Consider the following 13580-nt stretch of genomic DNA (forward strand, 5'->3'; position numbering starts at 1 on the left):
TTGCCCTCTTGCTTGAGTGTACAGCCAAGACACTGGTCACTGCCCAGGAGTCAGTAAAAACCCAAACACGGGGCTTCTACCACTGTTCAACTGATCAAATATATATTTCACAATATCACACTCCTGTAGAACACTTTGGGACACATACCATGATTCTTTGAAAATCAGTTATTGACATCATTCTAGTATAAATCAGCAGCTAGGAAAACAGCGTGCAATTCAACTTACTGAGCTGACTGATTTTTACCATCTTTAGCCAGAGTAGCAGCCCTCCAAACAGGTTGTTGTTTGTTCACCTTGAAATTGTCATCCATAGGCCAAACAGCTGGGGGTGAGCGAGTTGAGAGCTGGTTGTATAGGGCATTGTCCAACTGTTGATAGAATCCAGCAGCTCCTCACTGTTCTAGAGTCAGTCGTAGGAGAAAAGAATCTCCCTCCTTGGGAATATCTCCTCCCTGCATTCGCCACATAGCATGATGCTGTATAAACCATTTCTGTTTTATTATGTTTCTTTCTTTTTTTTTTTTTTTCTGAGATGGAGTCTTGCTCTTGTCACCCAGGCTGGAGTGCAATGGTACGATCTTGGCTCACTGCAACCTCTGCCTACCAGGTTCAAGCTATTCTCCTCCTTCAGCCTCCCAAGTAGCTGGGATTACAGGCATCTGCCACCATGCCTGGCTAATTTTTTGTATTTTTAGTAGAGACGGAGTTTCACCATGTTGGCCAGGCTGGTCTCAAACTCCTAATCTCAGGTGATCCGCCCACCTCGGCCTCCCAAAGTGCTGGGATTACAGGTGTGAGCCACTGCGCCCAGCCTCATTAGAGTGTTTCTATGACGTCACCTGAGACAGCATGGGTATTTCAGGTGTCAAGATCATTTTATGGGCCGGGAGTCGTCGCTGGGAGATGGTGACAGGCTTTTGCCATACGCTGCATTAGAGGCTCCATAGAGGGGTTATCGGATGGAGAATATGTCCCTCCCAGCTCAGCAGCTTCCACTCTGCACTTTGTGGGCTGGGGGCAATCTTACTGGCTCCCATCTCACGTCCCATTAATATCGCTTGAAGGACAAGTCAGATACAAAGTCTATTCCCTAATACAATCAGGTAAAAGAGATGTAACCATTTCATATGAAGCATGTTCAAATACACCAACTTTCATAATTCTACCAACCCTCACATTTTTAAGTTCTAGATCCAGGAGCTTCTCTTCTCCACCAGCCAGTGCAAAAGGCTTTGAGTCGCCAGCAGAGGGTTGAGCCAAGGAACCTTGGCCCTTTTGTCAATCTTTATCTCTATGAACCTGCCTCAACATTGGCCCAGGTGATTGCTGATCAGCTTTCTCATTATAATCTCTGCTTAATGACTTTTAAAATTTCTCCAAACTAAGGTGAATACAGCAAACCCATTTGGAACTCCTTAATGTCGGCAGCCAGCAAGGGCTCTTTTTGGTCCACCCAACCCTCAATAGTGTTGTATTAAGACCTTTGTTTTCACCCCATCAATTTCCATTCTATTCATCTCATTTCTTAAGCACCACTAAAGATTTTCAGCCTCCTGAGATGAGTCCCATGGCCCTTCCCTTTTTCTTCTTAGTTTTAGCTTTATTAATGTTTTCTTTAATTTCTTTATTTCTTAATAACTGCTTAAATACATCCACCTTCATGGGATGAGTCCTTTGACTCTGTCCTCTGCTTTTCCGCATTATTTTATTAATTGCCCTAATGTTTTTATTAGCATCTATAAGACCCATGATGGGAAGCTGAGATAGCAAATTCAATAAGGCTTCTCCAACCATAGCTTGATTTTGCAGCAGTGAGATTGCATGAGGTGTCCACGCAAATAGGGCCCTTTAATCACAGCATTTCCCATGACCTGGGTAACAGGCAACATAGTAGGTGGATATCCCAGTCACCATAAAGCCAGTCCCATGTGGCTTGCATACAAAGCATACCAGCTGCTTCATCTGGAGTGCTCCACTTGGCATTTATAGGTGGAGTTGGACAGTCCTCCTTCTCAGGGTAAACAAATATTATGGTGGCTTTTATCCAGTCTACTAGGCTGGCTGTTGCCTCACGAATAGCCTGCTGTATGTCCAGATCGTATATAGCCATCTGAGGTTGTTCCATAGTGAGCTGTGGATCCTGCATCAACCCAAACATCCTCCTCCCCTCTGCAGCACGTAAAACAAAGATACTGCCCCTATATTAGTTACTCTCACAGTCCATTTTAGTAAAGCTCCCTCAGGGTGTTGAAGATACTGAACCACAAAATAAAACAGTTCCTTCACACTCTACCCCTTCATTTCAGTAGTTACTTAATTTTGCCCTTCCCTGAAATTGACTACCTTCTTGGTAACCACAGGTCTCAGAGGCATATTCTGTTGTTTCTGCATAATTTTGCCCTTAGGGAGTGGCTCCAAAGCTAGTGACCAAAGCTCAGACTCACTGACATCTAAGCTTGTTGTAGCATTTAGGCTGGACCTAGCACTCCTTTTTATTTTTATTTTAGCTATTACAGATAACAATAACCAAAGGATTGAGTATTTCACTTTTTTATTATTAGTTTGCATTTCCTTGCACAACCAGTGAACCAACTTTCCAAGAGTTGGATCTATCTCCAAATTCCAGTGGTAACTTTCACCTTTAATAACTGAGTGCAGCACAGCTGTGACTTCATACCATGGGCGACCAAGTGACCATCCAGGAATCAAAGGTCCCTTATCCTCCATCCTCTCATTTTTTTTTTTTTTTTTTTTTTTTGAGACGGAGTCTGGTTCTGTTGCCCAGGCTGGAGTGCAGTGGCGCAATCTCGGCTCACTGCAAGCTCTGCCTCCCGGGTTCATGCCATTCTCCTGCCTCAGCCTCCTGGGTAGCTGGGACTACAGGCGCACGCCACTATGCCCTGCTAATTTTTTGTATTTTTAGTAGAGACGGGGTTTCACTGTGTTAGCCAGGATGGTCTTGATCCCCTGACCTCATGATCCGCCCGCCTCGGCCTGCCAAAGTGCTGGGATTACAGGCGTGAGCCACCGTACCCAGCCCCTCTCATTCTTTCTCTTCCCAAAGCACATGTTTCTATGAGCCAGGGCCACGGCCAGCAAATCCCACTTCTGACACCAGTTGTGTGAAAACAGACACACACACACACACACACACAAACTCAAAATACTTTCTCTATTCTTTCACTCAACAACAATCAACACAGAATATTTTTGTGACCAGATGTTTGGGGATTCCTCTCCACCAACAAGTGAACAATCAATTCTGCAGCAAATACCAACTGGATATACTCCAATTCAATTCTGACACCATCTACCTGGAGATAGCATCATATCCCACAGATTGAGGGCTCGGTCCCCAAGACTATTGCCCTTCTTCCCAGCAGTCACAGTCTGGGCCTCCAGAACTTCTGAACAACCAGCTTCATTGAGGTTCCCATAACCCTCTCCTTGGGTTCCATCAATATGGACTGGTTCACAGAAAAACTTTAGGGAAGTTTACTTATGTTTATAAGTTCATTATAAAGGCTATTACAAAGGAGACAGATGAAGAGATACACAGGGAAAGGGATGGGGAAGGAGTGTGGAGCTTACCTGCCCACCTTGGGTGCCCTGCCCTCTAGAAACTTGTACATGTTCTGCTATCCAGAAGCTCTCCAAACCCAATTCCTTTGGATTTTTATAGAAGCATCATTACCTAGGCATAATTGATTAAATCACTGGCCATTAGTGACCAATATAACCTTCAGTTCCTCTCCTCTCTCTGGAAGTTGGGGTTAGGCTCAAAGTCCCAACTCTCTAATCTTGCCTTGGTCTTTCCAGGGACTAGCCCCCATTCTGAAGCTAGCTAGGGGCTGCCAGCCATCAGTCAACTTATTAGCATACCAAAACACATCACTTTGGAGATTCCAAGGGTTTTAGAAGCTTGTTTTCCAAACAAGCTTCTGCCCCCACCCCCCATTCCCTATGGTTTCAAAATGGTTCTTGATGGCCTCCATGTTGCTGAAACCATGGGGTTGTTCTAACTGTCCTTCTTCCTGACCTTTTGGCACTGTAGATCAAACAGCTTGAGACATGGGCAGGCAGCCTGGTGGACCAGAGCATTTGGGCGATGGCTGGTCCTCATGAGCCTGTCCTGCTGTCACCCAGCAGCCCATCCTCATGGGACTGAGGCTGGCTACAGAAGGCATTCCGCACCCCCTTGCTCCATGAGTTACCCAAGGCTCCATGGTGCCTAGGCTTTCTTTATTGTTTAAAAGTGTAGGTCAGATAACTGCAGGTGAAGTTTTCTTAAACATTTTTGTTTACATATCCAAAGTGGATAACTGGGTGAGCTGTCACAAAGTAAAGCACATGCACGCCATGCAGATCAAGGAAAAAGGCATGGCCAGCTCGCCTGAGCTCCTTGTTCTCCCCTCCCTAACGCTAGCTCCTCTCCTCCCAAAGGTAATGCTCTCCTGGGGATAGGGATTTTTTTCCTTTTAAATAGACTTAATGTGTTAGAGAAGTTCTAGGGTCATAGAAAAATGGAGCAGAGGCCAGGTGCTGTGGCTCACACGTGTAATCACAGCACTTTGAGAGGCCGAGGTGGGCAGATCACGAGGTCAGGAGTTTGAGCCCAGTCTAACCAACATGATGAAACCCCATCTCTACTAAAAATACAAAAAATTAGCTGGGCATGGTGGTGCATGCCTGTAATTCTAGCTACTTGGGAGACTGAGGCAGGAGAATTGCTTGAACCTGGGAGATGGCGGTTGCAGTGGGGTGAGATCTTATCACTGTATTCCAGCCTGGGTGACAAAGAAAGAAAAAAAGAAAGGAGAGAGAGAGAGAGAGAGAGAAAGAAAGGAGAGAGGGAAGGAAGGAAGGAAGGGAAAAGGAAAGAAAGAGAAAAGAAAAGAAAGAAAGAAAGAAAAATGGAGCAGAAAGTGCAGAGTTTTCATCAACCTCTACTCCCACCTGCCACACACACACACGTGCAGCTTCCTTACTAGCAATATCAAACCTGAGTGGGATATTTGTCATAATCAATAAACCTACATTGACACATCACTATCACCCAGAGTCCATAGTTTACATGAGGGCTCACTCTTGGTGTTGTACATTGCATGGGTTTGGACATATGGACAATGACATGGATCCACCATTGTAGTATCATGCGGAGTAGTTTCACTGCCCTAAAAATCCTCTGTGTTTCACCAATTCATTCCTCCTTTTTCCTGATCTCTGGCAACCATGGATATTTTCGCTGTCTCCATAGTTTTGCTTTATCCAGAATGTCATCTAGTTGGAATCATATAGTACACGGCCTTTTCAGATGGGGTTCTTTCACTTAGGAATATGCATTTAAGGTTTCTCCATCTCTTTTTGTGGTTTGATAGCTCATTTCATTTTAGTGCTATATAACATTCCATTGTCTGGATGTGGGACTAGGTTTATTTGCTTTTTTTTTTTTTTTTTTTTGAGATGGTGTTTTGCTCTGTTTCCCTGGCTGGAGTGCAGTAGCATGATCTTGGCTCACTGCAGCCTCCACCTCTAGGATTCAAGCAATTCCCCCACCGCAGCCTCCAGAGTAGCTGGGATTAAAGGAGCACGCCACCACACCCAACTAATTTATTGCATTTTTAGTAGAGATGGAATTTCACCATGTTGGTCAGGCTGGTCTCGAACTCCTGACCTCAGGTGATCCACCTGCTTCAGCCTCCCAAAGTGTTGGGATTACAGGTGTGAGCCACCACGCCTGGCCGGGCCTAGGTTTTTGAAGAAGGAATTGAATTGAGTGTAGGGCAGGTTGTACTGCTGAACTGTCTTCTTTGTACTTGGAATGTGCTAGGACTGGTAGACTTCAAAGTGCAAAGTGCCTGAAGTATCTGGCATTAGTCAATTCTATGGACTGTGCTTCTGTCCCCAGAACACCATTCTCAGAATAAGAATATGGTAAGGCCAGTTGGATAGGTGGGGCATGGATTGGAGGTTCAGGCCACTGCACTGCACATACAGGTCTTGATGTAAATGGTTTGGCGGCGGTCAACTTCTGTTTAGCAGAGATAGACCATGTGACAGAGTGAAGAAAGGTAATGGTTTAAACGCAGCAAAAGTTTCATTTCCACTCATGTGACAGTCTGTGGAACAGGCAGCTCCTCTCCTCATGAACCTGGGACCCACGTATCTTCCATCTTGTGGCTGTGCTTCTCATGAGCCTTGTCATTTTTGTCATCTAGCTATAGTGACAAGATCTTTTGGATAATCCATGAATATTAAACCAAAGGCAAACTCTGAAAATTGATTTGACGTGTGGTCAGTTGCTTATTTAGCACAGTCCGGGGAATGCTGGGGTGATGGACAAGAAGGTTTTCATGAGGAGGCTGAAGAGATCTAAGTATAGGGGTGCCAGCCTGGGGCATTTCAGAAGGGTCGCTGGCCTAGGGGTAGCAGCAGGGTGACCCTGAGTTCCCTGGGGCAGGGTGTGGCTCACGACGGGGTGCTGAGAACCCACCAAGAAGGCTGGAATTTTCACTACTCATTGTTTTATGAGGGCCTGCCTGTGCGCCACAAGGGTCTTGGCAGCTCTTACACAGTGTTTATAAATGTTCTAAATCAAGGGAATTTGTATCAATCTATTCAAATCAAATAAAATATTTGAGTTCTTAATTTCCTTTAATTACGATAACCTTTTTCTTCAAGTGAAGAGAATGGTTTTCTTACAGAGTTTCCTTTGGAAAAGATAGGCTGTATTTCCTAGCAATTATGAATTTCCTATATGTGATGATCTTTTTCTTGGAACATTCTTGAATCTAGTGTCTCTAAGGCAGGTGTGTACAGCAAGAAGTGAATAACACAGAAATCAATGATGAAAGCATTAGAAGACAATTGAGTTTGTCAGAACTGCAAAATATTGATGAATGTGGATTGCTCTGAAATCTGAAAACATTACTTATGAGTTGCTTCTATCCAAAATGCAGACACAATGCTGGGTGTTGGTTTCCTTGTTGCCGATTTTTCAACCCTCTTTTCTAGGCAAAAGGTGTCCAATCTCTGCAGACTCACAGAATCTAACAGATGTCTCTATATTCCTCCTCCTAGAACCTCAGGGGATCCAGAACTGCAGCCCGTCCTTGCTGAGCTGTTCCTGTCCATGTGCCTGGTCACGGTGCTGGGGAACCCGCTCATCATCCTGGCCATCAGCCCTGACTCCCACCTCCACACCCCCATGTACTTCTTCCTCTCCAACCTGTCCTCGCCTGACATCGGTTTCACCACCACCGCGGTACCCAAGATAATTGTGGACATCCAATCTCACAGCAGAGTCATCTCCTATGCAGACCGCCTGACTCAGATGTCTCTCTTTGCCATTTTTGGAGGCATGGAAGAGAGACATGCTCCTGAGTGTGATGGCCTATGACCGGTTTGTAGCCATCTGTCACCCTCTATATCATTCAGCCATCATGAACCCGTGTTTCTGTGACTTTCTAGTTGTCTTTTTTCTTCTCTCAGTCTTTTAGAGGCCCAGCTGCACAACTTGATTGCCTTGCTAATGACCTGCTTCAAGGATGTGGAAATTCCTAATTTCCTATGTGACTCTTCTCAACTCCGCCATCTTACATGTTGTGACACCTTCACCAATAACATCATCATGTATTTCCCTGCGGCTGTATTTGGTTTCCTTCCTATCTCGGGGACCCTTTTCTCTTCCTCTAAAATTGTTTCCTCCATTCTGAGGGCTTCATCGTCAGGTGGGAGGTATAAAGCCTTCTCCACCTGTGGGTCTCACCTGTCAGTTGTTTGCTTATTTTATGGAACAGGCGTTTGGGGGTACCTCCGTTCAGATGTGTCATCTTCCCCGAGGAAGGGTGCAGTGGCCTCAGTGATGTACACGGTGGTCACCCCCATGCTGAACCCCTTCATCTACAGCCTGAGAAACAGGGCTACTAAAAGTGTCCTGCGGCAACCACACAGCAGCACAGTCTAATCTCAATATCTTCTTATCTGTTCCATTCCTTCTGTACTGTGGGTTAAAAAAGGCAGTAAGGTCAAATAAGAATGATACCACACGGTAAACACCCACTGTGACATTAGGAGTAATACCTCCCTAGGATAGAAAATATACTGTCACAGAGTATACACACATGGGGTACATCCACTGTGACATTAGAAGCAAAATCTCCCTAAAGTATGATGAAAAATATCACAGGGTGGGCACACTATGTGATACGAGTAATAGTTACCCTGGATATTACCACTAATATCAGGGGTATACACACACGGGGTACACGCACTGTGATATCAGGAGTTGTATCTCCCTAGGATATTATGAATCATATCACGGGGTGTACACTATGTGTGTACATCCACTGTGATCTTTGAAGTCATATCTCTCTATGAGATTACAAATAATATCAAAGGGTCTACACCCCTGTGACCTATTAGGAGTAACATCCTTCTAGGGTATTACAGATAACGTCACAAGGTGTACACCTTCTGTGACATTTTGTACACTCTTTGTGACATTAAAAGAAACATCCCCCTAGGATATTATGAATAACACAGGCAATGTACACACATGGTATACACCGCCTGTGTCATCAGGAGTAACATTCCCCTAGGATATTATGAATAATATCACAGCAGAGTGTACACACATGGTGTACACCCCATGTGACATTAGGATGAGCATGCCCCTAGGATATTAGGAATAGTATCACAAGCGTAGAATATGCATGATATACACCCCCAGTGACATTAAAAATAACATCCCCCTTGGATATGACGAACAATATGACAGGGAGTACACCCCGTGTGACATTAGGAGTAACATCCCCTGAGGATATACCGAATAATATCAGAGGGTGTACATGCATTGTGACCTTAGTAGTCACATCTCTTTAGGATATTACAAATAATATCACTGGGTGTACACGCATTGTGACATTAGTAGTAACATCCCGCTAGGATATGACGAGTCATATCACAGGGTGTACACTCCCGTGTCAATAGTAGCAACATTCCCCTAGGATATTACGAATAATATCACAGGAAGTACAGCCCCTGTGATTGATGAGTAACATTTCTATAGAAGATTACAACTCATATGACTGTGTGGACTCTGGGTACACTCCGTGTGACTTTAGGAGTAACATCCCACAAAACTATGATGCATAATATCAAAGGGTGAACACCCCGTGACCTGAGGGATAACGTAGTTTTAGGATATTATGAATGATGTGACAAGGTGTACCCACCCTGTGACGTGAGGAGCAATATCCATCTAGCATGTTAGGAAGAATATCACACGGAACACACCCCCTGTGACATTAGGATATTACGAATAATATCAGAAGGTGTACACGCATTGTGACATTAGTACCAATATCCCTCTGGTACACTATGAATAACATCACAGGGTGTACATCCCTGTGACATTAGGAGTAACATTCCCCTAGAATATTACGAATAACATCAGAGGGAGAGTACACAGATAATGTACGCACCTTGTAAAATTAGGAGTAGCATCGCCCTACGATGTTATGAATAATATCACAGAATGTGTACACTCATGGCATATACCCCATGTGATATTAGGAGTTACATCCTTCTAGTATGTTAGGAAGAATATCACAAAGGTGTTCACACACGGTTAACAGCATATGGAATATTAGGGTTAACATCCCTCGAGAACATTACAAACATTACAAATAACATCACAGGGCCTGTGCACATAGGTGCCCTGTGATGTTAGATACATTTCCCTGACACATTACGAGGAATATCACAGAGTGTACACCTTCTGGGACATTTGGATTAACGTCCCCAAGGGTAGTATGAATAATATCACAGGGTGTACATCCCCTGTGACCTGAGGAGTAACATCTTTCTAGGATATTGTGAATAATATCACGAAATGCACAGCCCCTGTTATACGAGGAGTAACATCCACCTAGGATATTATGAATAATATCACAGGGAGTGCACCCCATGTGACAGTAGGAGTAACCTCGCCCGAGGATATAACGAACAAATATAGAGGATGTACACGTGTGGTGACATTAGCAGTAACATCCATTTAGGATATTACGAATATTATCACAGTGTGAACACTCCCTGTGACATTAGGAGTCACATCTCCCTGGGATATTATGAATAATGTCACTGGGGGCACATCCTCTGTGATATTAGCAGCAACATCTTTCTAGGATATTATGAATGATATCACAGGGTGTAAACTCACTTTGATATTAGAAGGAATATCTCCCTAGGATATAAGCTGTAATATCACAGAGTGTAGACACATGGTGTACACCCACTGTGTTATTAGCAGCAATATCACCCTATGATATTATGAAAACTATCCCAGGGTGTACCCTCTGTGGGTTACTAGAAGTGATGTTTACCATGGATATTACAAATAATATCACAGGGTGTACACACATGGGGTACACCCACTGTGATATTAGGACTGATATCTGTTGAATATATTACAAATAATATCCCAGTGGGTGTACCACCTGTGTGTACACCCACTGTGATATTTAAAGTAATATCTCTCTATAAGATTACAAATAATATCGAAGGGTGTACACCCCTGTAACATTAGGAGTAACATCCCCTCTGAATATTACTAATAATATCACAAGGTGTACAGGCATTGAGACATTAGTCGCAATATCCTGCTAGCATATTTTCAATAATATCACAGAAGGAACACACCTGTGACATTAAGAGTAACATCCTCCTAGAATAGTAAGAATAATATCACGGGGTGTACACCCCCTGTGACATTAGGAGTATCATCTAGCTAGAAGATGATGAAGAATGTCACAGGTTGTTATCCTCTGTGCCAACAGGAGTATAGACCCCTGGGAAATTATGAATACTATCAAAGGGTGTAGACCCCTGTGACATTAGGAGTAACATCTTTCTAGAATATCACAAATAATATCACAATGTGTACACCCCGTGTGTCATTAAAAGTAAAATTGCCCTAGGATATTACAAAATAGAACACAGGGAGTACACCCCGTGTGACATTAGAAGTAACATTCCCCGCCCCCCCGTCTGGGAAGTGAGGAGGGCCTCTGCCCGGCCGCCCATCGTCTGGGATGTGAGGAGCGCCTCTGCCCGGCCGCCCCGTCTGGGAGGTCTACCACGGAGGCCAGACGCAATGTGGGGGCAGGACGTGGTGGCTCACGCCTGTAGTCCCAGCACTCTGGGAGGCCGAGGCGGGTTGATGACTTGAGGCTAGGAGTTCGAGACCAGCCTGGCCAACATGGCGAAACATATGAAAAATACAACAGACAAACCAACCAACCAACCCAGCGACAACAAAACAGGTCTACCTTGGAATCATACTCTAATTTTTTCTATTTTCCTCCCTTTCTGATCCTTTATCCCACTTGCTTGTTCTTCCTCTTCCTTCTCCTTCTTCTTTGTCAAATAGAGGATTGAGTTATTATCACTGATCCATACAAAGTCCCTCTCTCATTTGTTTTCTTTAATTCCCACCCCCCATTTCTATTCCCTGTCTTCCCGTGTGCAACCTTCCTAATATGTTTGATATGCATCTTTTTGTTTGTATGTATTTTTAGAAAATGTTGTTTTGTGTGCAAAAAAAATTAATAAAAGACAGAAAAAAAGAAATAAAAAGGTTAAAATGAAAAAAAAAAAAAAAAGAAGTAACATCCCCCGAGGATATAACAAATAATATCAGAGAATGCACCTGCATTGGGACATCAGTAGTAACATCTCTTCAGGAAATACGAATAATATCAAAGGGTGTACACGCATTGTGAAATTAGTAGTGAACTCCCGCTAGGATATTATGAATTTTATAACAGGGTCTACACGCCCTGTGACATTAGCAGTCATGTTTTCCTAGGCTATTATGAAGAATATGAAAGGGTGTACAGGACCTGTGAATTACGGGTAACATTTCTGTAGAATATTGCACGTAACATCACTGTGTGTACACCCCGTGTGACATTAGCGGCAACATCCCACAAAATTATAATGAATAATTTCACTAGGTGTACACACTCTGTGACATGAAAAGTAACATTTCCCTAGAATATGTTGACACTATCACAGAGTGTACACCTCCGTGATATGAGGAGTGACATCTTATAAGGATAATATGAGTAATTTGACAAGGTGTACAAACCCTGTGACACAAACAGTGATATCCCTCTAGGATGTTATGAATACTATCAAAGGGAACCTACCCCGTGTGACAATAAAAGTAACCTCCTCTTAGGAGAACAATAACACCACAAGGTGTACACACATTGTGACATTATTATTAATGAAGAGCTAGGATATTTGGAATAACATCACAGCGTGTAGAGTCATGTGACAACAGGATTAACATTCCCCTACCATATGATGAATAATATGGCAGGGTGTATATCCCCTGTGACTTTAGTAGTGGCATCTTGCTAGAATATGGAAAACAATGTCCCAGGTTGTGAACCAAGGGTGGCAGCAGAGAAAAGATCGTAGGAAAAATGGGGGAGTAATATCGCTCCCTTCTCCCTGCCTGGATATTACGAGCCACATCGCAGTGGGGCAAGGGCGCCCCCCGCGATGCGGGGAATAATATCGCCCCCCTCTCCCCCCCTGGATATTACGAGACACATCGCTGGGGGGCGATCGCTGCACTACTCTGCACTGTTCCTAGCAAGGTCTCTCCTTGGGAAGCCAATGGCAGGACTCTAATTCCTAGAATCCTTTGCAAATTAACCCTTCCGGGTGAGGCTAAGTTAGATCCTGGAAATAGACTTACTGGAAGGCAGAGAGGAGGCTATTTTTCCGGTTTTTCCAGTCTGTCTCTTTGTGTAACAGCCTCCTTTTGTCTTTAAGCAAGGATACAGCAGTGAGGTAAGTGTCCTGCCCCTGAATGGATCAGAAGACTGTCTTGCTGTTATACAAACTGGGTGGAGGTGGTCAGAGAGGGACAGCTAAACAGCCAGGAGCTACTCCCTGGTGCCCCATGATTTCTTGCCAGCTCAAGTTCCACTCTGGATCTGAGCTCCTCCCTAGGCCTCTGAGGGAAGTTGCCGGAGCAGGGTGTCAACTTACTCATGAAGAATTTAAAAGACCTCAGGGGTTAACCCATGCAAGCTTCCCGAGTTTCAGAGACTCAGCAAAGTGGGCTGACCTGGCAGCATGCAGTTCCTAGGAAGAGAGCCTCGGGAGGGATGTGGTGAAGAATTACGGTAGATCCCAGCTCTGCCATGTGTTGACTCTGAGATACTGAGCAAGTTGCATAACTCTGTGCCTCTGTTTCCACATTTTCTAAAGAGGGATAAGGGTAACAGTTATTATATAACAATAGCACCTACCTCACAGGATTGTCTGAGGAATAAAAAGTGTAACGGTGTTGAATTTCTTAGCTCTGTTCTTGGCATACACGTGGCAGCCATGCAGTGTGTCATTTTGAATGGCCTCTGAGGTCTTTTCAGTTCGAGTCCAGTGTTCATGTGCACACCACCTGCTCATGGCTGCCTAGGCAGAAGGCTGAGCTAGTTCCTGTCTTAGTCTTGTTTAGGTCTAACACCTAAGGGCAGGACTCACTGGAGATGTATAAT

At 44.1% G+C, this 13580-nt stretch overlaps 2 pseudogenes; one reads left to right on the forward strand and one right to left on the reverse strand.

Annotated features, from left to right (window-relative positions):
• Window positions 1-13580, reverse strand: part of LOC129487319 (putative glycosyltransferase ALG1L2) — a 115777-nt pseudogene that overhangs the window by 22184 nt on the left and 80013 nt on the right.
• LOC129487352 (olfactory receptor 7E24-like) lies at window positions 6799-8191 on the forward strand (annotated as a pseudogene).

Source organism: Symphalangus syndactylus, chromosome 1 (genome assembly GCF_028878055.3).
Source record: "Symphalangus syndactylus isolate Jambi chromosome 1, NHGRI_mSymSyn1-v2.1_pri, whole genome shotgun sequence".
NCBI classification, from domain to species: Eukaryota; Metazoa; Chordata; class Mammalia; order Primates; family Hylobatidae; genus Symphalangus; species Symphalangus syndactylus.